Source organism: Taudactylus pleione, unplaced genomic scaffold (assembly GCF_031769625.1).
Source record: "Taudactylus pleione unplaced genomic scaffold, aTauple2 ptg000054l, whole genome shotgun sequence".
Classification (NCBI taxonomy): Eukaryota; Metazoa; Chordata; class Amphibia; order Anura; family Myobatrachidae; genus Taudactylus; species Taudactylus pleione.
Genome location: NW_028284456.1, coordinates 10,006,998 through 10,029,243, shown reverse-complemented (window position 1 = coordinate 10,029,243; position 22,246 = coordinate 10,006,998).

Sequence of the window (22,246 nt, the reverse complement as noted above, 5' to 3'; positions counted from 1 at the left end):
AAAAGATTAGTATCATTTAAACATTACATAAACGAATCAGAACACAACAATAAATTATCCACATACTGTATTAGAACAGATCCATTGACAGGTTGAAAACATTGTAAATAGTCGTGTAAGGCCTGGGAGAAGATACTGGGCTGTCTATGAAGCCCTGGGGCAATCGTGTCCATGTGTATTGTACCCCCCTGTATGTAAATGCAAATAGGTACTGACAGTCAGGATGAAGAGGGACAGAGAAGAAAGCAGAACAGAGGTCAATGACAGTAAAATGGGTTGCATTTGGTGGGATCTGCATGAAGATGACAGCTGGATTCGGCACTACGGGGAATTGACTTTCTACTACCTTATTAACCCCTCTAAGGTCTTGTTCCAGCCTATAACTCCTCCCATCACTCTTTTTCACAGGAAAGATGGGACTGTTGGCTACACTCGCTGTACGGACTAAAATTCCCTGTTGTAATAACTGCTCAATTATCTGATAAACCCCTATCTCTACCTCCTGTTTTAACGGATACTGGGGAATTTTTGGAGCTTGCCTACCGCTTTTTAGAATTACCATTACAGGAGCTATGTTTGCCATCCATCCAGTGTCCTGTCCATCTTTGGTCCAGAGAGACCCCGGTATCTGAAATAACAATTGTTCTACTTGAGATTCATTTTTATCTGAAACAGTAGAGTGAAACATTAACCTTTGGGGAGTGTCCAATATATCCCTCACCTCATGCGCAACTCTCTCTGGGATATCTACAAATATACCATCAGGGGTACAATAAATGACACATCCCATTTTACATAACAAATCCCTTCCCAGTAGGTTAGTAGGGGCCGCTGCTGCCAGGAGAAAGGCGTGCCTAGTATGCAATGAACCGATAGTAACCTCTGTAGATTTTGTTAAAGGATAATGTTGCACTTTACCTGTTACACCCATTGCTGGCACTGTTTCACTGGTCACCAGTAAATTAGATGGAGATTTTATCACTGATCTGGTTGCCCCTGTGTCTACAAGAAAAGAATGTTTAGTACCAGCTACATCGATTAACATTACAGGTTTTTCTCTAACATCCCCAGTGAACCTGACTGACTGTAAACTACAGTGTCTAGGTGTCACCTGATCCCTAGAGCTGACTATCTTCTTCCAGCAAAGCATTCACTGCTGCGACGTGAGCAGGTGATGGCTGGAATTGTCCTGTCTGTTGTGGGTGCCCCTTCTGTAGGTATGTCAGTGTTCCCTGGTTTGGTGTTTCCCATTTCTTAGCCTTACAGAACTTACTTATATGGCCCTCCTGGTTACACCTAATTCACCTTCGTAGATGATGTGTTGTGAAAGGTTGTTGTTGTGTGGGTTGGGGAATGAGGAAAGATTGTGGTTGTGTATAGGGATAAGGGTTTGGAGGTTGTATGGGATGAGTGTATTGTGGCTGGGTGTAATAAGAATGCTGTGGTGTTATTTGCATTCCTTCCAGAGCTTGGATATTAACAGTCATTAGTTTCTCGCTCTGCATTTCTTTCTTCCTCAAGATGTTTTTATCATGTTCAGTTGTAGATTCCCTGAGTGTGTCCATTGTAACTCCCCTCCACCCAGGAAGTGAGGTCTGAACCCTGGCTTTTAGAGTGTCCTTAAGACCATCCATAAGCACTGTGATTGTCATTTCCCTGTGATGGGTGTTGTCTTTTATGTCCTCTATACTTGTGTATTGGGTAATAGTCTGAAGCGCTCTGGTAAAATAATCAGCTGCAGACTCACTCTATTTCTGCTTAAAAATGAAAATTTTACTCCAGTTAACAATTAATGGGAAAAATACAGCCAATTGGGTAACAATGTGGGTTATATTGTCCTGATTACATGCTTCAGTTATGGGACTATCTCCATCCAATACACAGGCCGTGATAAACTTACTCACGTCGGTATTGTGTGGAAGACATACTCGTAATACCACTTGCCAATCTTTTTTGGTTGGCTCATGAGCATTACCTAAATCCTTTACAAATCTCTGGCACTTTGTTAGTTCTTTCCTAGGGTCAGGGAAATCTGTTATTATGGAACGTAGTTCTGCTCTCGTCCATGGACAATGCAACGCTACATCCCTTGTGGCTACTACACCATGCGCGTCCGGATTCCCATTGGGAACAATTATTGTCCGGATGGAATGGATGCCTGCCATAATGCTACCTTTGGCCTGGTTACCTAGTTGAGGGTTCAGCCTACTGCTACTACGGTATTGGTATTAGTAGTCTCCGCTATGGTATTAGTAGTCTCCGCTACTGTTAAAGCGGGGGTTAATACTTCCTGCAATGGTGGGGCTACCTCTATTTCTGGTACTATTGGGGCAGTTACCTGTGCTTGCTGTGGTGGTTCATTTAACATTTGTGCAACATGGGAGAGAGCGGACATCACAACAGGTTCATCATCTACATCATAAACATGTTCCTTATAGTTACTTAGAAGAGGGTGCAAATTACTTGTTACATTTTTATGAGTTTTTAGATCGACTGTACCTACACCTCCATCCACCTAGGGTGGTGGTGGTGCGCGTGCACTACTGACATTACCTTCCACAATGCTACCTTGCTGTGTGTGTTTGCTACTTTGCGGGGCGCACGCAATGCTATTTGCATGCACATTCCCTTGTGTTGTGCGTGAGATGCTAGTTTGCACACCACTAAGCCACATATTCCCCTCATGCTGCCACAACTTCAAGCAATCATTAACTTTACTTTTTTCTTCAGAGACTTCACTAAACATATACTGTCTCTGAGAATGTTCAGAACCTCCGAATCGAAGCTACCAATCTTAGGAAAAGGTGTTCTACATTTCTTGGTCATTTTGACCCATATGTCGAAATATGCTGTAGCGTACGCCCCATACTATTTATACATAACATACCTGGCCGATCCTAACAGCCCTTCCATCTGCAGCGCATCATCGACCATTACTAGAGATGGCTTTGCACCCATCTGGGAAAATGCTTATCAATTTCTAGAGAATTTCGACTAGTGAACGATGTTCAGAGAGTAATGTTCACTCACTACCTCCCGTTATACCCAGCTGACCTGCCTGGCGTTACAGTCGGCCTGCACAACAAGGAGCAGACTAACCACCTATTGTAAATTATTCTACTTGCGGCCGTATTAAACCAAGTTCAGCCGCTCACTCCTTCCCTCTATACCCCACTACACCTCTACGTTATGATCCGTGTGTATACACAAGGAGTAAAGTATCTGCCTAGTGAATTATTTTTCTTGTGGTAAATTTAACCCAAGCTTCACCACTAGCTTCCTACTTTGAGTTTACTCCCACTGGTAGCATCTAGAAGTTCCAATAACCCCTACCCTTGCCAGCAGTTTCACTCCCACGACACCCACTTCACAATCACAATTTATATAATCATGCGGTCCAATCGCATTGCCCAAGGAACCTAACTGATCAATGGACTTTGCGACTAATGGATGCCAGACCAAGAAACCCCTTAGTTTCTCGATAACCTAAACCACAATGTACCTGCTTTGTACAGTGGGCCAGTAGTTTGTGCTGCCCTGTCGGGCACCTACCGAGTTTATACCAAGGTTTAACAGACAGTAACCTCCACTTACACTGAGGCTTAACAGACAGTAGCCTCCACTTTGCAATCACGTGTTTCACTTATACACTCCTTTTCTGTACCGAAAATAAAAACCTTTTTCCCTTAATAGTGCAGTATAATTCAGAGGTTTTAACAAGCATACATACAATGACCGTTGAACACGTGGCAGCAATACAGGAAAAATGGGTACGCTATTGTACGACTTCCCCTTTTAACACTAACCTTTATCAATGAAGTAAAACAAACTTTTTCCTTCCTTGTCCCTGGATTCTAATATGCGTGCCTTGAACTCACACAATAACGGATAGTGGTCTCTTAGCATCACGTGTTAGCAGGTTTTCGAAGGCACAATGCGTTCTTTCCTGCGTATGGCGCCTCCACCCTTTGCTGAGAGATCGATAACCGTGTGTTACCATGTAAATTAGCAGTGTGATCTCGCTCTGTGAGCCCCCAACTATGAATACCTGATGATCTATACACCCTAAATGTCGCTATTTAGTGTTATAAGTCGCACAAGAAAATAATTACTTTCCAGACTTTGTGAATTGTGTGCGCAGTAGCCGCACGTGCATCAACAAAGTAGTGCCAAGCGTGCGCCTGTGTCATAAGTAAAGGGCCGGCTGGCTTGATCGTTAAGGGTGCTGTAACCCCCGAAAGTACACTCCAGTCCAAACCAAAAAAAAAATTATTTTCTGTGTTTGTGAATTGTGTGCGCAGTAGCCGCACGTGCATCAACAAAGTAGTGCCAAACGTGCGCCTGTGTCATAAGTAAAGGGCCGGCTGGCTTGACCGTTAAGGGTGCTGTAACCCCCGAAAGTACACTCCAGTCCAAACCTAAAAAAAAATTATTTTCTGTGTTTGTGAATTGTGTGCGCAGTAGCCGCACGTGCATCAACAAAGTAGTGCCAAACGTGCACCTGTGTCATAAGTAAAGGGCCGGCTGGCTTGACCGTTAAGGGTGCTGTAAGCCCCGAAAGTACACTCCAGTCCAAACCCAAAAAAAAATTATTTTCTGTGTTTGTGAATTGTGTGCGCAGTAGCCGCACGTGCATCAACAAAGTAGTGCCAAGCGTGCGCCTGTGTCATAAGTAAAGGGCCGGCTGGCTTGACCGTTAAGGGTGCTGTAACCCCCGAAAGTACACTCCAGTCCAAACCAAAAAAAAAATTATTTTCTGTGTTTGTGAATTGTGTGCGCAGTAGCCGCACGTGCATCAACAAAGTAGTGCCAAGCGTGCGCCTGTGTCATAAGTAAAGGGCCGGCTGGCTTGACCGTTAAGGGTGCTGTAACCCCCGAAAGTACACTCCAGTCCAAACCTAAAAAAAAATTATTTTCTGTGTTTGTGAATTGTGTGCGCAGTAGCCGCATGTGCATCAACAAAGTAGTGCCAAGCGTGCGCCTGTGTCATAAGTAAAGGGCCAGCTGGCTTGACCGTTAAAGGGTGCTGTAACCCCCGAAAGTACACTCCAGTCCAAACCAAAAAAAAATTATTTTCTGTGTTTGTGAATTGTGTGCGCAGTAGCCGCACGTGCATCAACAAAGTAGTGCCAAGCGTGCGCCTGTGTCATAAGTAAAGGGCCGGCTGGCTTGACCGTTAAGGGTGCTGTAACCCCTGAAAGTACACTCCAGTCCAAACCTAAAAAAAAATTATTTTCTGTGTTTGTGAATTGTGTGCGCAGTAGCCGCACGTGCATCAACAAAGTAGTGCCAAGCGTGCGCCTGTGTCATAAGTAAAGGGCCGGCTGGCTTGACCGTTAAGGGTGCTGTAACCCCCGAAAGTACACTCCAGTCCAAACCAAAAAAAAAATTATTTTCTGTGTTTGTGAATTGTGTGCGCAGTAGCCGCACGTGCATCAACAAAGTAGTGCCAAGCGTGCGCCTGTGTCATAAGTAAAGGGCCGGCTGGCTTGACCGTTAAGGGTGCTGTAACCCCCGAAAGTACACTCCAGTCCAAACCTAAAAAAAAATTATTTTCTGTGTTTGTGAATTGTGTGCGCAGTAGCCGCATGTGCATCAACAAAGTAGTGCCAAGCGTGCGCCTGTGTCATAAGTAAAGGGCCGGCTGGCTTGACCGTTAAAGGGTGCTGTAACCTCCGAAAGTACACTCCAGTCCAAACCAAAAAAAAATTATTTTCTGTGTTTGTGAATTGTGTGCGCAGTAGCCGCACGTGCATCAACAAAGTAGTGCCAAGCGTGCGCCTGTGTCATAAGTAAAGGGCCGGCTGGCTTGACCGTTAAGGGTGCTGTAACCCCCGAAAGTACACTCCAGTCCAAACCTAAAAAAAAATTATTTTCTGTGTTTGTGAATTGTGTGCGCAGTAGCCGCACGTGCATCAACAAAGTAGTGCCAAGAGTGCGCCTGTGTCATAAGTAAAGGGCCGGCTGGCTTGACCGTTAAAGGGTGCTGTAACCCCCGAAAGTACACTCCAGTCCAAACCAAAAAAAAATTATTTTCTGTGTTTGTGAATTGTGTGCGCAGTAGCCGCACGTGCATCAACAAAGTAGTGCCAAGCGTGCGCCTGTGTCATAAGTAAAGGGCCGGCTGGCTTGACCGTTAAAGGGTGCTGTAACCCCCGAAAGTACACTCCAGTCCAAACCAAAAAAAAAATTATTTTCTGTGTTTGTGAATTGTGTGCGCAGTAGCCGCACGTGCATCAACAAAGTAGTGCCAAGCGTGCGCCTGTGTCATAAGTAAAGGGCCGGCTGGCTTGACCGTTAAAGGGTGCTGTAACCCCCGAAAGTACACTCCAGTCCAAACCAAAAAAAAATTATTTTCTGTGTTTGTGAATTGTGTGCGCAGTAGCCGCACGTGCATCAACAAAGTAGTGCCAAGCGTGCGCCTGTGTCATAAGTAAAGGGCCGGCTGGCTTGACCGTTAAAGGGTGCTGTAACCCCCGAAAGTACACTCCAGTCCAAACCAAAAAAAAAATTATTTTCTGTGTTTGTGAATTGTGTGCGCAGTAGCCGCACGTGCATCAACAAAGTAGTGCCAAGCGTGCGCCTGTGTCATAAGTAAAGGGCCGGCTGGCTTGACCGTTAAGGGTGCTGTAACCCCTGAAAGTACACTCCAGTCCAAACCTAAAAAAAAATTATTTTCTGTGTTTGTGAATTGTGTGCGCAGTAGCCGCACGTGCATCAACAAAGTAGTGCCAAGCGTGCGCCTGTGTCATAAGTAAAGGGCCGGCTGGCTTGACCGTTAAAGGGTGCTGTAACCCCCGAAAGTACACTCCAGTCCAAACCAAAAAAAAATTATTTTCTGTGTTTGTGAATTGTGTGCGCAGTAGCCGCACGTGCATCAACAAAGTAGTGCCAAGCGTGCGCCTGTGTCATAAGTAAAGGGCCGGCTGGCTTGACCGTTAAAGGGTGCTGTAACCCCCGAAAGTACACTCCAGTCCAAACCAAAAAAAAATTATTTTCTGTGTTTGTGAATTGTGTGCGCAGTAGCCGCACGTGCATCAACAAAGTAGTGCCAAGCGTGCGCCTGTGTCATAAGTAAAGGGCCGGCTGGCTTGACCGTTAAAGGGTGCTGTAACCCCCAAAGTACACTCCAGTCCAAACCAAAAAAAAATTATTTTCTGTGTTTGTGAATTGTGTGCGCAGTAGCCGCACGTGCATCAACAAAGTAGTGCCAAGAGTGCGCCTGTGTCATAAGTAAAGGGCCGGCTGGCTTGACCGTTAAAGGGTGCTGTAACCCACAAAGTACACTCCAGTCCAAACCAAAAAAAAAATTATTTTCTGTGTTTAGCCGCACGTATATATCAAATCGATATAACATAAATGGAGGACCAAACTTTCTCCGATAAAAATAAAATAGAGAAAGATCAAGAACCACTTCCTCCTAGTGCTGAAGCTGCTGCCACTAGTCATGACATAGACGATAACATGCCATCAACGTCGTCTGCCAAGGCCGATGCCCAATGTCATAGTAGAGGGCACATACAATCCCAAATGGCAAAGTTCAGGAAAATGACCTTGAAAAAGACATTTAAATCAGCTGAAGAGAAACGTAAACTTGCCAATATGCCATTTACGACACGGAGTGGCAAGGAACGGCTAAGGTCGATCCCTAGTATGTTCATGACTAGTGGTTCAGCTTCACATGACGATGGAAGCACTCCTCCCACTAAAAAAATCAAAAGAGTTAAGCTGGCAAAAGCACAGCGAAGAACTGTGCTTTCTAAGAAGATATCACAAATCCCCAAGGAGAGTCCAAGTGTGGTGGTGGTTGCGATGCCTGACCTTCCCAGCACTGGACGGGAAGAGGTGGCTCTTTCCACCATTTGCACGCCCCCTGCAAGTGCTGAAAGGAGCACCCACAGTCCACTTGCTGATATGCAAATTGAAGATGTCACTGTTGAAGTACAACAGGATGAGGATACTGGTGTAGCTGGCGCTGAGGAGGAAGTTGGCGAGGAGGATTCTGATGGTGATGTGGTTTGTTTAAATCAGGCTCCGGGGGAGACAGTTGTTGTCCGTGGGATGAAAAAGCCCATCACGGTCATGCCTGGGCAGAAGACCAAACATTCCACCTCTTTGGTCTGGCAATATTTCTATCCAAATCCGGACAACAACTGTCTTGCCATATGTACCATATGTAAAGGTGAAATAAGTAGGGGTAGGGACGTCAACCACCTAGGAACATCCTCCCTTATACGGCACCTGCAGCGCGTTCATAAAAAGTTACTGTCAAGTTCAGAAACTTTGGCTCAGACCGTAAGCAGTCCAGGGACACCTAAATCCCGTTGTCCTGTTGTATCCAAGCGCCTGCAAACCACACCGTCAACTCCCTCCTCGTCAATTTCCTCCTTAGTCAGGATCGGAAGTAGTCCTGCAGGCCATATCACTGGCATGACTGACTCTCCTATCCGGGATTCCTCCGGAGGATCCTGCATTGCTACGCCTACTGCTGCCGCTGCTGCTGTTGCTGCTGCTGCTGGGAGTCGTTCATCATCCCAGAGAGGAAGTAGGAACACCACTACTTTTACTAAACAATTGACCCTCCAACAGTCCTTAGCGAGGAGGATGAAGTACGACAGCAGTCATCCTGAAGCAAAACGTATAACTGAGGCCTTGACTGCTATGTTGGTGTTAGACGTGCGTCCGGTATCCGCCATTAGTGCAGTGGGATTTAGACAATTGATGGAGGTAGTGTGTCCCCGGTTCCAAATCCCGTCTAGATTCCACTTCACTAGGCAGGCGATACCGAGACTGTACAGAAACGTCAGAAAAAGTGTCCTCAGTGTCCTGAAAAATGCCGTTGTACACAATGTCCACTTAACCACGGACATGTGGACAAGTGGAACAGGGCAGACTAAGGACTATATGACTGTGACAGCCCACTAGGTAGATGTATCACCTTACGCAGCAACAGCAGCAGCGTCACCAGTAGCAGCATCTCAGAAACGCCAGCTCGTTACAAGGCAGGCTACGCTGTGTATCACCGGTTTCAGTAAGAGGCACACCGCCGACAACCTCTTAGAGAAACTGAGGGAAATCATCGCCCAGTGGCTTACCCCACTTAGACTCTCCTGGGGATTTGTGATATCTGACAACGCCACCAATATTGTGCGGGCATTACATCTGGGCAAATTCCAGCACGTCCCATGTTTTGCTCACACAATAAACTTGGTGGTGCAGAATTTTCAGAAAAGCGACAGGGGCGTGCAGGAGACGCTTTGGGTGGCCCGAAAAATTTCTGGCCACTTTCGCCATTCAGCGACTGCGTGCCGAAGACTGGAGCGCCAGCAAACACTCTTGAACCTGCCCCGCCATCACCTGAAGCAAGAGGTTGTGACGCGGTGGAACTCAACCCTCTATATGCTTCAGAGGATGGAGGAGCAGCAAAAGGCCATACAAGCCTATACATCCACCTATGACATAGGCAAAGGAGGGGGTATGCACCTGACTCAAGCGCAGTGGAGAATGATTTCCGTGTTGTGCAAGGTTCTTCAGCCCTTCGAACTTGCCACACGTGAAGTCAGTTCAGACACTGCCAGCTTGAGTCAGGTCATTCCCCTCATCAGGCTTTTGCAGAAGCAGCTGGAGAAAGTGAAGGAGGAGCTAAGACGGAGCGATTCCGCTCGGCATGTGGGACTTGTGGATGAAGCCCTTCATTCGCTTTGCCAGGATTCCAGGGTGGTCAATCTGTTGAAATCAGACCACTACATTTTGGCCACCGTGCTCGATCCTAGGTTTAAAGCCTATGTGGTGTCTCTCTTTCCGGCCGACACAAGCCTGCAGAGGTGCAAAGACCTGCTGGTGAACACACTGTCAGCTGAAGCGGAACGTGACACGTCAACGGCTCCTTCTTCATTTTCTCCCGCAACTGGGGCTGCCAGGAAAAAACTTAGGTATCCTAAGCAACCCGCTGGCGGTGATGCAGGGCAGGCAGGACCAAGTTTGGACATCTGGTCCGGACTGAAGGACCTGGCAACAATTTCTGACATGTCTACTGTCACTGCATATGATACTGTCACCATTGACAGAATGGTGGAGGATTACATCGGTGACAGCATCCAAGTAGGCATGTCAGACAGTCCATACCTGTACTGGCAGGAAAAAGAGGCAATTTGGAGGCCCCTGTACAAACTGGCTCTATTTTACCTGAGTTGCCCCCCCTCCAGTGTGTACTCCGAAAGAGTGTTTAGTGCAGCCGGGAACCTTGTCAGCGAAAGGCGTAGGAGGTTGCTTCCACAGAATGTGGAGAAGATGATGTTCATCAAAATGAATTATCAGCTCTTCCAGGGAGACCAGCCTCCAGAACGTACAGAGGGACCTGTGGTGGTGGATTCAAGTGGGGACGAGTTAATACTTTGTGAGGATGAGGATGTACACACTGAAGAGGGTGAGGAATCGGTGGATGAGGAGGATGAGGATGACATCTTGCCTCCGTAGAGCCAGTTTGTGCAGGGACACATTAATTGCCAGCTTGTTTTGTGGGGGCCCAAACGAACCAATCATTTCAGCCACAGTTGTGTGGCAGACCCTGGCGCTGAAATGATTGATTTGTTAAAGTGTGCATGTCCTGTTTATACAACATAAGGGTGGGTGGGAGGGCCCAAGGACAATTCCATCTTGCACCTCTTTTTTTCTTTGCATTATGTACAGTTTGGGGCCTAGTTTTTCTAACTGCCATCCTGTCTGCCACTGCAGTGTCACTCCTAGATGGGTCACGTGTTTGTGCCGCCCACTCGTGTCGCTTAGCATAGTCATCCAGCTACCTCGGTGCAACCTTTTGGACATAAAAACACTATTGTGAGGTGTGAGGTGTTCAGAATAGACTGGAAATGAGTGGAAATTAAGGTTATTGAGGTTAATAATAGCATAGGAGCAGAAAAACCTACAAATTCTGTGATTTTAGCTGTTTTTATGCTTTTTTTCAAAAAAATACAGATCCAAAACACAAAACCCAGAACCCAAAACACGGAAGGGTGGTTTTGGCAAAACCAATCCAGATCCAAAACACGAAGAAAGATCCAGATCCAAAACCAAAACACAAAACACGAAAAGTGGCCGGTGCACACCCCTAATTTTCACCTTCTTTTGTAAAAATTAAAGGATGATGAATAGACCCCTTTGAGCAAAACTTTGCATCTCTCATCCATATAAATATTGTTTTTGCGCAGCCCCCACTGAAACCTATGGAGGCTGCAGGACTGTGCACAGACAAAAAGGTGGCGATATCGGTGATTTCTCTTTTCACCTTACTGAATAAAGAGAATATGGGGTCAACTCGCAGACATATATACTGTACAAAAGCCTCAGGCGGCATCTTGTGTAAATAGAAGCCTCCTATCAGCTCCTCACACAATTGATCCGCTGCTGCATCCTTGGACGCAACAGCGGATCAACCTCATGAACCATGGACATCTGAGTAACTCTCAGGATGTCCAGATAAAACATGGTGCCATGGCCAGTAAAGATGTATCCGAGGACGAAGCCACTGGCTTCAGCACACCCAGAAAACAGGGCCAATAATCCACCATTTTCTGGAATGCTGTCCATTGCCGCCCCAAAGGCCAGCAGCATGTCATTCATGTGGTGGTTTTGGGGCACTGTGGGTGACATCGCAGGATCTGAGGTACACATGCAACGTGCAGCTCCTGCACATGCACAGGTCAGTAATAATCATCAAACTGTGAAAATATTGCTCCAGCTACAACCAGGGCCGGACTGGCCATCTGGCAATTCTGGAAAATGCCAGAAGGGCCGATGGCAAGATGGGCCGGTCCAGTTCCTGAGATGCCCAACGCGCATCACTTGTGAAAAAAAAATTATATAAGAAAAATCCCTCCCAAAATGGCTGCCCTGTAATAGCCAGAGCCCCAAGGGAGAGGTGGGCTCTAGTGTCCGTATTACAACACATGCTCGGCTGGAGACGGAGCTATTGGTTCCTTGGGTGTTGCACATCATAGGTGCACACCCCCCCCCCGATCACAAGAGCGCCAAATCACCGTGGGTACCCCCACCGCGCGATAACAGTGCACATCGCCGCAGATAACCCTCCGCGATCAAAACAGCCTCCCCGCGGGTGCCGTCGCCCCTCTTCCCACCGCGATCTTAGTAGCACCCCATCCCAGGTGATCACAGGAGCACCACTGACCCCGTCAATGATAACAGCGGCACCAATCATCAGGTAGGTGCTGATGCTGAAACCCCCTTGCAGTGCTGTGTGTATACAAGGGAACCAGTTCCATTGGCAGCCATACATGTCCACGCCATGACACTACCACCACCATGCTTCACTGATGAGGTGGTATGTTTTGGATCATGAGCAGTTCCTTTCCTTCTCCATACTCTTCTCTTCCCATCACTCTGGTACAAGTTGATCTTTGTCTCATCTGTCCATAGGATGTTGTTCCAGAACTGTAATGGCTTTTTTAGATGTTGTTTGGCAAACTCTAATCTGGTCTTCCTGTTTTTGTGGCTCACCAATGGTTTACATCTTGTGGTGAGCCCTCTATATTCACTCTTGTGAAGACTTCTTTTGATTGTTGACTTTGACACATATACACCTACCTCCTGGAGAGTGTTCTTGATTTGGCCAACTGTTGTGAAGGGGTTTTTCTGCACCAGGGAAATAATTCTTCTGTCATCCACCACAGTTGTTTTCCGTGGTCTTCCGGGTCTTTTGGTGTTGCTGAGCTCTCCGATGCGCTCTTTCTTTTAAGAATGTTCCAAACAGTTGATTTGGCCACACCTAATGTTTTTGCTATCTCTCTGATGGGTTTGTTTTGATTTTTTAGCCTAATGATAGCTTGCTTCATTGATAGTGACAGCTCTTTGGATCTTATATTGAGAGTCGACAGCAACTGATTCCAAATGCAAATGTCACACCTAGAATCAACTTCAGACCTTTTACCTGCTTAATTGATAATGAAATAACGAGGGAATAGCCCACACCTGTCCATAAAATAGCTTTTGAGTTGATAGTCCCATTACTTTTGGCCCCTTAAAAAGTGGGAGGCACATATAGAAACCATTGTAATTCCTACACCGTTCACCTGATTTGGATGTAATTACCCTCAAATTAAATCTGAAAGTCTGCAGTTAAAGCACATCTTTTTTTGTTTCATTTCATTCATTGTGGGGGTGAATAGAGGCCATAATATGAAAATTCTGTCAATGTCCCAATATTTATGGACCTGACTGTATGTGTGTGTGTATGTGTATATATATATATATATATATATATTAGGGGTGTGCACCGGACACTTTTCGTGTTTTGTGTTTTGGTTTTGGATCTGGATCTTTCTTCGTGTTTTGGATCTGGATTGGTTTTGCCAAAACCACCCTTCCGTGTTTTGGGTTCTGGGTTTTGTGTTTTGGATCTGGATTTTTTCTTAAAAAATAAAAAAAACCCGCTAAAATCACATAAATGGGCCTTTTTTTGTTCCTACGCTATTAATAACCCCAATAACATTAATTTCCACTCATTTCCACTCTATTCTGAACACCTCACACCTCACAATATTGTTTTTAGGCCAAAAGGTTGTACCGAGGAAGCTGGATGACTATGCTAAGCGACACAAGGGGGCGGCACAAACACGTGGCCCATCTAGGAGTGGCACTGCAGTGGCAGACAGGAAGCCAATCAGCGTTATGGTGCCCATTTGCATGTAGCACGAACCCGGGAGATCCGTGCTACATGCATCTGTGTGATTGGCACAGAGCAATGACAGGTCCGTGAGACCCGTCTGTGCTGCTGTGGTAAAAAAAAAAAAAAAAATCTGTGTAAAAAAAGAAAAAAATGGCGTGCACCCCCCCAAAAAAGAGCAACCAGCCCCGGGCATTAGTAACCCAGTGCTGGGTGTGCTTAAATACAGGGGACAAACGACGTAGGGGTCCCCTGTACTTAAGCACAACCAGCACCGGGCTAGTCAGAACCAGCGCTGGTTGCCAAAATACGGGGGACAAACGACGTAGGGGTCCCCTGTATTCTGCGCAACCAGCTCTGGGCTCTGATCCGGTCCTGGTTCTGGAAATATAGGGGACAAAAAATGAGTAGGGTTCCCCTGTATGTTCCAGAACCAGCACTGGACTTTTTCTAGCGGGGGGCTGATGCCACAGCCAGGGGAGCCCTTTCACCGGGCCCCCCAGCCGCAGCATCAACCCTGACCGCTAGTCAGCCCAGGCCGGGGATCCCTGGAGAGCTGGGGACCCCCCCAATAAAGGGGTCACCCTCTCCAGGGCACCCCAGGCCCAGGCTGATAGCCCGGGGCTATCCCCGCCACCCCTGGTGGCGGTGGGTGGCGGGTTGATTGTGTGGTGTGGTGTAAATAAAGAATATCAAACATTGTCTTTACAAGTAGAACTGCAAGTCCCAGCTAGCCTGCCCCGCATGCTGGTACTTGGAGAACCACAAGTACCAGCATGCAGGGCATTAAGGGCCCACTAGTACCTGTAGTTCACCTGTAAAAAAAATGTTTAAAAAAACACAGGACACACACACCGTGACAGTATAAGTTTATTAAACATACATACACACACACACATGTACACATACTCACCTATGTAACCTGTAGCATCGGTCCACTTGTCCGGTAAAGTATCCCTAGGGGACCTGTGAAAAAAAACATACTCACCATCTCCTATGCGAGGTTCTGTCCTCTTCGTTCCAAAGTAGGCATCCCCGGACTTGGCAAAAAAAAAAAACGAAAACGCGATCCACGAACTTAGTACCGTTCTATAGAACGGTACTTCCCGAATGAGAGCTTAGCGGCGGGGTATCACCATGGAAACCCCGCTGCTAAGCGTTCATTGGCTGAGAGAGGTCATCTCCCGTCTCTCAGCCAATGAACGGCTCCCTCCATTGTAGTCAATGGTGGGAACCGCAGGGTAAACTTTAATAACCTTGCGGCTCCCAGCATTGACTACAATGGAGGGAGCCGTTCATTGGCTGAGAGAGACGGGAGATGGCCTCTCTCAGCCAATGAACGCTTAGCAGCGGGGTTTCCATGGTGATACCCCGCCGCTAAGCTCTCATTCGGGAAGTACCGTTCTATAGAACGGTACTAAGTTCGTGGATCGCGTTTTCGTTTTTTTTTTTTTTGCCAAGTCCGGGGATGCCTACTTTGGAACGAAGAGGACAGAACCTCGCATAGGAGATGGTGAGTATGTTTTTTTTCACAGGTCCCCTATGGATACTTTACCGGACAAGTGGACCGATGCTACAGGGTTACATAGGTGAGTATGTGTACATGTGTGTGTATGTATGTTTAATAAACTTATACTGTCACGGTGTGTGTGTCCTGTGTTTTTTTTAAACATTTTTTTACAGGTGAACTACAGGTACTAGTGGGCCCTTAATGCCCTGCATGCTGGTACTTGTGGTTCTCCAAGTACCAGCATGCGGGGCAGGCTTGCTGGGACTTGCAGTTCTACTTGTAAAGACAATGTTTGATATTCTTTATTTACACCACACCACACAATCAACCCGCCACCCACCGCCACCAGGGGTGGCGGGGATAGCCCCGGGCTATCAGCCTGGGCCTGGGGTGCCCTGGAGAGGGTGACCCCTTTATTGGGGGGGTCCCCAGCTCTCCAGGGATCCCCGGCCTGGGCTGACTAGCGGTCAGGGCTGATGCTGCGGCTGGGGGGCCCGGTGAAAGGGCTCCCCTGGCTGTGGCATCAGCCCCCCGCTAGAAAAAGTCCAGTGCTGGTTCTGGAACATACAGGGGAACCCTACTCATTTTTTTCCCCTGTATTTCCAGAACCAGGACCGGATCAGAGCCCAGAGCTGGTTGCGCAGAATACGGGGGACCCCTACGTCGTTTGTCCCCCGTATTTTGGCAACCAGCTCTGGTTCTGACTAGCCCGGTGCTGGTTGTGTTTAAGTACAGGGGACCCCTATGTCGTTTGTCCCCTGTATTTAAGCACACCCAGCACTGGGTCACTAATGCCCGGGGCTGGTTGCTCTTTTTTTGGGGGGGAGGACGCCATTTTTTTCTCTTTTTACACAGGTTTTTTTTTTTTTTATTTACCACAGCAGCACAGACGGGTCTCACGGACCCGTTAGTGCTCTGTGTCAATGACACAGATGCAAGTAGCACGGATCTCCTGGTCCGTGCGTGCATCTGTGTCATTGAAATACACAGCAGCACAGACGGGTCTCACTGACCCATCTGTGCTCTGTGTCACTGTCAATCACACAGATGCATGTAGCACGGATCTCACGAGTCCGTGCTACATGCAAATGAGCACCATAATGCTGATTGGCTGAGAGCCGTGACAGACGGCTCTGTCAGCCAATCAGCACTTTGCCCATTAAAGGCAAAGGCATTTTTTTTTAAATGGCCGCTCGAGGCAAAACCTCGAGATCCGACAGCAGATCTCGAGGTTTTGCCTCGGGAGAGGGATCCGGGGCAGACAGGGAGATCCGAGCTTGGGCTCGGATCGCCCCGGATCCCCGAAGTTCGGGTGGGTTCGGTTCTCAGGGAACCGAACCCGCTCATCCCTAATATATATATATATATATATAGGTGTATATATACATATATATGTATGTATATATATATATATATATATATATGTGTGTATATATATATATATACTGTATATGTGTGTGTATATATATATAGTGTGTATATATATATATATATATGTGTGTGTGTGCGTGTATGTATGTATATGTACATATGGTATATATATATATATATATATATATATGCATACACATTGCGCTTAGTTAATTGAACCAGCATTAGAGAGCTGATTGTCTATTGGAGTTTGAACTTTAGTGCAGTACTCTAATGCACAGGTGATCAGATAACCTGTCAGATTTTAACAATAACGATCCTATCGTTAAAATCTGACAGTTTCTGCCCCTGCAAACGATGGTCGATGCACGAATGGTCGTTATCGACCATAGGGCCTGATTCAGAGCCGGACGCTCTAACCAGAGCGCTCGCTCTGAATCAGGGCCCTCCTACCTAAACTTGGAGCGGCCTCTTGGACGCTCGCATAGCTGTGGGTTACCACCAACAGCTTATGCGAGCGTCCGTGATGATGGTCGCGATGGTCAAGACCATCGCGACCATGGGGCTTGCGACAAGACCCTGCGGTAGGGTCTCGGTGACTGCAAGCCCTGGAGTGATTTTGGCTCTATCAGAGCCAAAATCACTCCCACTGACATCACTAGTGATGTCAGTGGGGCCGGACCCAGACGGTAGGCGTTCCCATGGGAACGCCTCCGTCTGGCAGCCACGCCCCCGGCACGCCCACCAAAGGGGGCGTGCTGTCAATCAACATCGACAGCACGCCCCCTTTGGTGCGAGACCTGGAGCGACGGCTTCCCCGTCGCTCCCCGGGTCTCGCGCATGCGCACGACGGAGCTCCCTGGAAATGCAAATTACCTCTGAAAAATCAATGCGAGTTTGGATTTGAATTGCAAATAGAAATCGCAGTGAAAGTTTGCAGTGAGAATGACTCACAGGACCCAACTCACACCTAACTGAATTAACCTCTATAATAGTCTATTATTAGTTTACTAAATAGGCCCCTTGTTCTATAGGGAAGCAACACTGAAATAGCAGGTTATGAGGCATATCTAATTACGTGTGAGTTTACCAAAAATCTCACACTTGCAGGTGCAATGTTTTTTATATTCAATTGGGTGACAGATATTTTTTTTCTTTTCGGGGTGTTTTTTTTTTTTGCAGCTTCAAAGCAAGTCTAATTGTTCCTAAAATCATTATTTTTATGAAAAATGTCATGGACTTGCTTCTGAAGCCCTTGGACACTGGCTAATGACTAATTAAGCATTTTAAAGTTTCCTATTAGCTTAATAAGACCAATAATTACTTACCTTCTGGCAGCGCTGTCATCCGGAGGAGCATCCCCGACATGCTGAAGTAGCTCAGCCTCCCTCCAACGTCTTCTACGGCGCATGGTGAGATTTCTGTATGTGAGATCAGTGTGCGCGACACCCCGGTCACTCGGTCAGTGTGTGTGAACCCCGTCAGTGTGTGTGAACCTCCCTGTCACTGTGTGTGAACCTCCCTGTCACTGTGTGTGAACCCCTCTGTCACTGTGTGTGAACCCCTCTGTCACTGTGTGTGAACCCCCATCACTGTGTGTGAAGCCCGTCAGTGTGTGTGAACCCCCCTGTCAGTGTGTGACTCCCCTGTCACTATGTGTGATCCCTTGTTTGACCCACTGTCAGTGTGCAGTCACTTACCTCAGCCTGGGTAGCTTCAGCTTCTTTGATGGGAGTGCAGAAGCCAGTCCGGAGTGTGAAGCATGCAGCAGCCGGGCACAGCAGAGAGAGGAGCATCTGGTACCTTAGGTTTTTTCTCCCCCCACAGGTTTTGGCTACAAAATAACCCACAACTATTTTTTTTTAATCGGGATATAAGGAGTGTGTATATCCAGGGGCGCCAAGAGGGGGGGGGGGGCGGGTACAGATTACCCGGGCCCGAACTTCCTGAGGGGCCCGGCGTCATTTGGTGGTGCTATGTAAATAGTCAATGGTAATAATATGAACATGGGAAATTGCACAGTGCACCCCAAATGCTGTTTCCAGTAGTTTTGTGATATCATGCACCAACTTTTGAACCTCTGGGGTTTATTTACTAAGCTTCCCGGCATGTTCAAGCCCAACATCTAAAAGGGCAATGTTTTTCATCAGCAAAATACAGAATGTTTTCCAATTACAAGCTTTGCAAAGCGTTGTGTTTCATGGTTTGGCGACTGTGCATTTTTGGAAGGCACTGCTGGTTTACATTTTTTTGACATGTAAATTGTCTACTTATGTTTAATTGAAACATAAATAAAACAAGCTGCATTTTAGATAAACAATTAATAGAATGTTTCAATATGATAACACATAGTACTTTATTACTTTTGTTGGCATGAGCATTACTAAGTGGGACTGTAAATATGTGACATCGCACACACATTATCTATTAACATCCATATTTTTCCAAGTTTAGAAGTAGCCGTAAATGCTCAGTAATACCCCTTTTACACCAGAGCTAAAACCCGGTTTATTGCAGGGTTAACCCGAGTTTCTTCTGGGTATAAAAGGGGCCAGGGTTGGATTGCCAGGTCACTTTCCAGGTAACTTGCAGGGTTTAACACAGGCAGAGCTGCCAAGAGAAATTCTGGGCCCCGGTACAGCAACTTCTCGCCCCCCCCCTCCCCCTAGCCATATGCGGCCAATGACACATTTCTATTGTCTATTGTAGGGGGAGACAGGACAAGATCTTATTGGCTGCAGCACAGAGCAGCCGGATTAGTGTTTCCGCCAGACCGCGGGAGCGGGAGCGTTCCCAAAAAGTAGGTGTGGCTAACCAGGAAGGGCGTGTCACAAGGACAATTCATCACACTTGGGGGCATGCCCCAAGCTCTTCCCTCACGGTATAAATATGCTGTGCGCACGCGCATGGCTTCTATTAACCCAACGGTGATCGGTCACTGCAACTTTTCCCACCAGTGGGACACTGTGGCCTGCTGATGAGGAAGGCACAGTGCAGGCTGTTTTAGCGGGGCGCCGTTAAAAGTCCAGGGTGCATTTTGTCCTTTTAAAATCCGGCAGCCCCACTAAAAGTCTAGTGGGAACACTACCCACTGTGCATCTCAGCCGTCATTGGAATGGTTGCATAGCGCATCCCCCAGGACCCCTAAATATATATATATATATATATATATATATATGCGCTCCTCCCTCGCAAGAAAGACATGGATGGCACCCCGGGACTTAGAAAATATTGCATATATTTGAACACCAACGTTTCAGAGCTCCACCGGCTCTTTTTTCAAGGTACGTATGGCAATATGGCAAAGTCCTAGAGTGCCACCCGGGTCTTTCTTGCAAGGGTCGAGTGTTTTTATACTTATGGCTGGGGAAGGCACCAGGGCATCAGGATACCATTTGGACCTTTGAGTGCCGGTTCTATACAGTGGTGTCTATATATATATATATATATATATACACCACTGTATAGAACCGGCATATATATATAGACACCACTGTATAGAACCGGCATATGATTATATACATACACACACATTATAATTATATATATACAAACGCTAATACACACCTATGTTTGCACACATATATACATGTTTATATATATATATATATATATATATAAAACACACATATTTACATTTACCTATCTATATGTATGATATATATATATATATATATATATATAAAGTTGTATATATATATATAAAATTATATATATATATATATATATATATATATATATATATGCAGATATACAGAACCTTGCAAAAGTATTCATCCCCCTTTGCATTTTTCATGTTTTGTTACATTACAACCTGTAATTTTTTTTTATTTTTATCTTAATTTTATGTGATGGATCTGCACAAAATAGTCTAATTTGGTGAAGTGAAATAAGAAAAATATATATAAAAAAGAATCTTTATAAATAAAATTCAGAAAATTGGCATGTGCATATGTAATCACCCCCTTTGCTATGAAGCCCCTCAAAATTTCTGGTGCAACCAATTGCCTTCAGAAGTCACATAATTGGTGAAATGAAGTCCACCTGTGCGAAATCTAAGTGTCACATGATCTGTCAGTATAAACACACCTTTTCTAAAAGGCCCCAGAGGCTGCAACACCACTAAGCAAGAGGCATCACACCATGAAGACCAAGGAGTTCTCCAAACAAGTCAGGGACAAAGTTGTTGAGAAGTACAATTCTGGGTAGGGTTATAAAAAAATATCCAAATCTTTGATGATCCCCCAGAGCACCATCAACTCCATCATCATCAAATGTAAATAACATGGTACCACAACAAACCTGCCAAGAGAGGGCTGCCCACCAAAACTCACAGACCGGGCAAGGAGGGCATTAATCAGATAGGCAGCACGGAGTCAAAGGTAACCCTAAAGGAGCTGCAGAGTTCCACAGCAGAGACTGGTGTATCTGTGCATGTGACCACAATAAGCCGTACACTCCATAGAGCTGGGCTTTATGGAAAAGTGGCCAGAAAAAAGCCATTACTTTGTGATAAAAATAAAAAGACACGATTTCAGTTTGCCAAAAGACATGTGGGCGACTCCCCAAATGTATGGAGGAAGGTGCTCTGGTCAGATGAGACTAAAATTTTACTTTTCGGCCACCAAGGAAAACCCTATGTCTGGCGCAAACCCAACACATCCCATCACCCCAAGAACACCATTGCCACAGTGAAACATGGTGGTGGCAGCATCATGCTGTGGGGATGTTTTTCAGCAGCAGGGACTGGGAAACTGATTCGAGGCGAGGGAAAGATGGATGGTGCTAAATACAGGGATATTCTTGAGCAAAACCTGTTTCAGTCTGCCTGTGATTTGAGACTGGGATGGAGGTTCACCTTCCAGCAGGACAATGACCCAAAGCATACTGCTAAAGCAACACTCGAGTGGTTTAAGGGCAAACATTTAAATGTGTTGGAATGGCCTAGTCAAAGCCCAGAACTCAATCCAATTGAGAATCTGTGGTCAGACTTGAAGATTGCTGTTCACAAGCGGAAACCATCCAATATGAAGGAGCTGGAGCAGTTTTGCCTTGAGGAATGGGCAAAAATCCAAGGGGCAAGATGTGGCAAGCTCATAGAGACTTATCCAAAGCGACTTGCAGCTGTAATTGCCGCAAAAGGTGGCTCAACAAAGTACTGACTTTAGGGGGGTGAATAGTTATGCACTTCAGTTTTCTGTTACGTTGTCCTAAATGTTGTTTGATTCACAATATAAAAAAATACAACTTCACAGCTGTAGGCATGTTTTGTGAATGAAATGATGCACACCTTCAAACAATCCATTTTAATTCCAGGTTGTGAGGCAACAAAACATGAAAAATGCAAAGGGGGGTTAATACTTTTGCAAGGCACTGTATATATGTACAGTATATAAAATATATATCGAATACACTAAAGGATGAATACATATATTTTATTTATAAAACAAAAATATAGCAACTGCATAACCAAAGTGTGAAAGGCACTCACAGTTACTGCAGTCAGCGGGGCGCTCCTAGGCTGTTCCCTTTCCCCTATCACACTGACACCGCTGACACCACTCTCTGAGCCTGGAATCATGATCTAGCTGCTTCCCTGGGATCATCCATCCAGCCCTCCTTCATGCTGTTTCTCCTAGTCTCCGCCCACCTTCCGGAGGCTGGTGTAAAGTGAGAGAGCCCCGCGA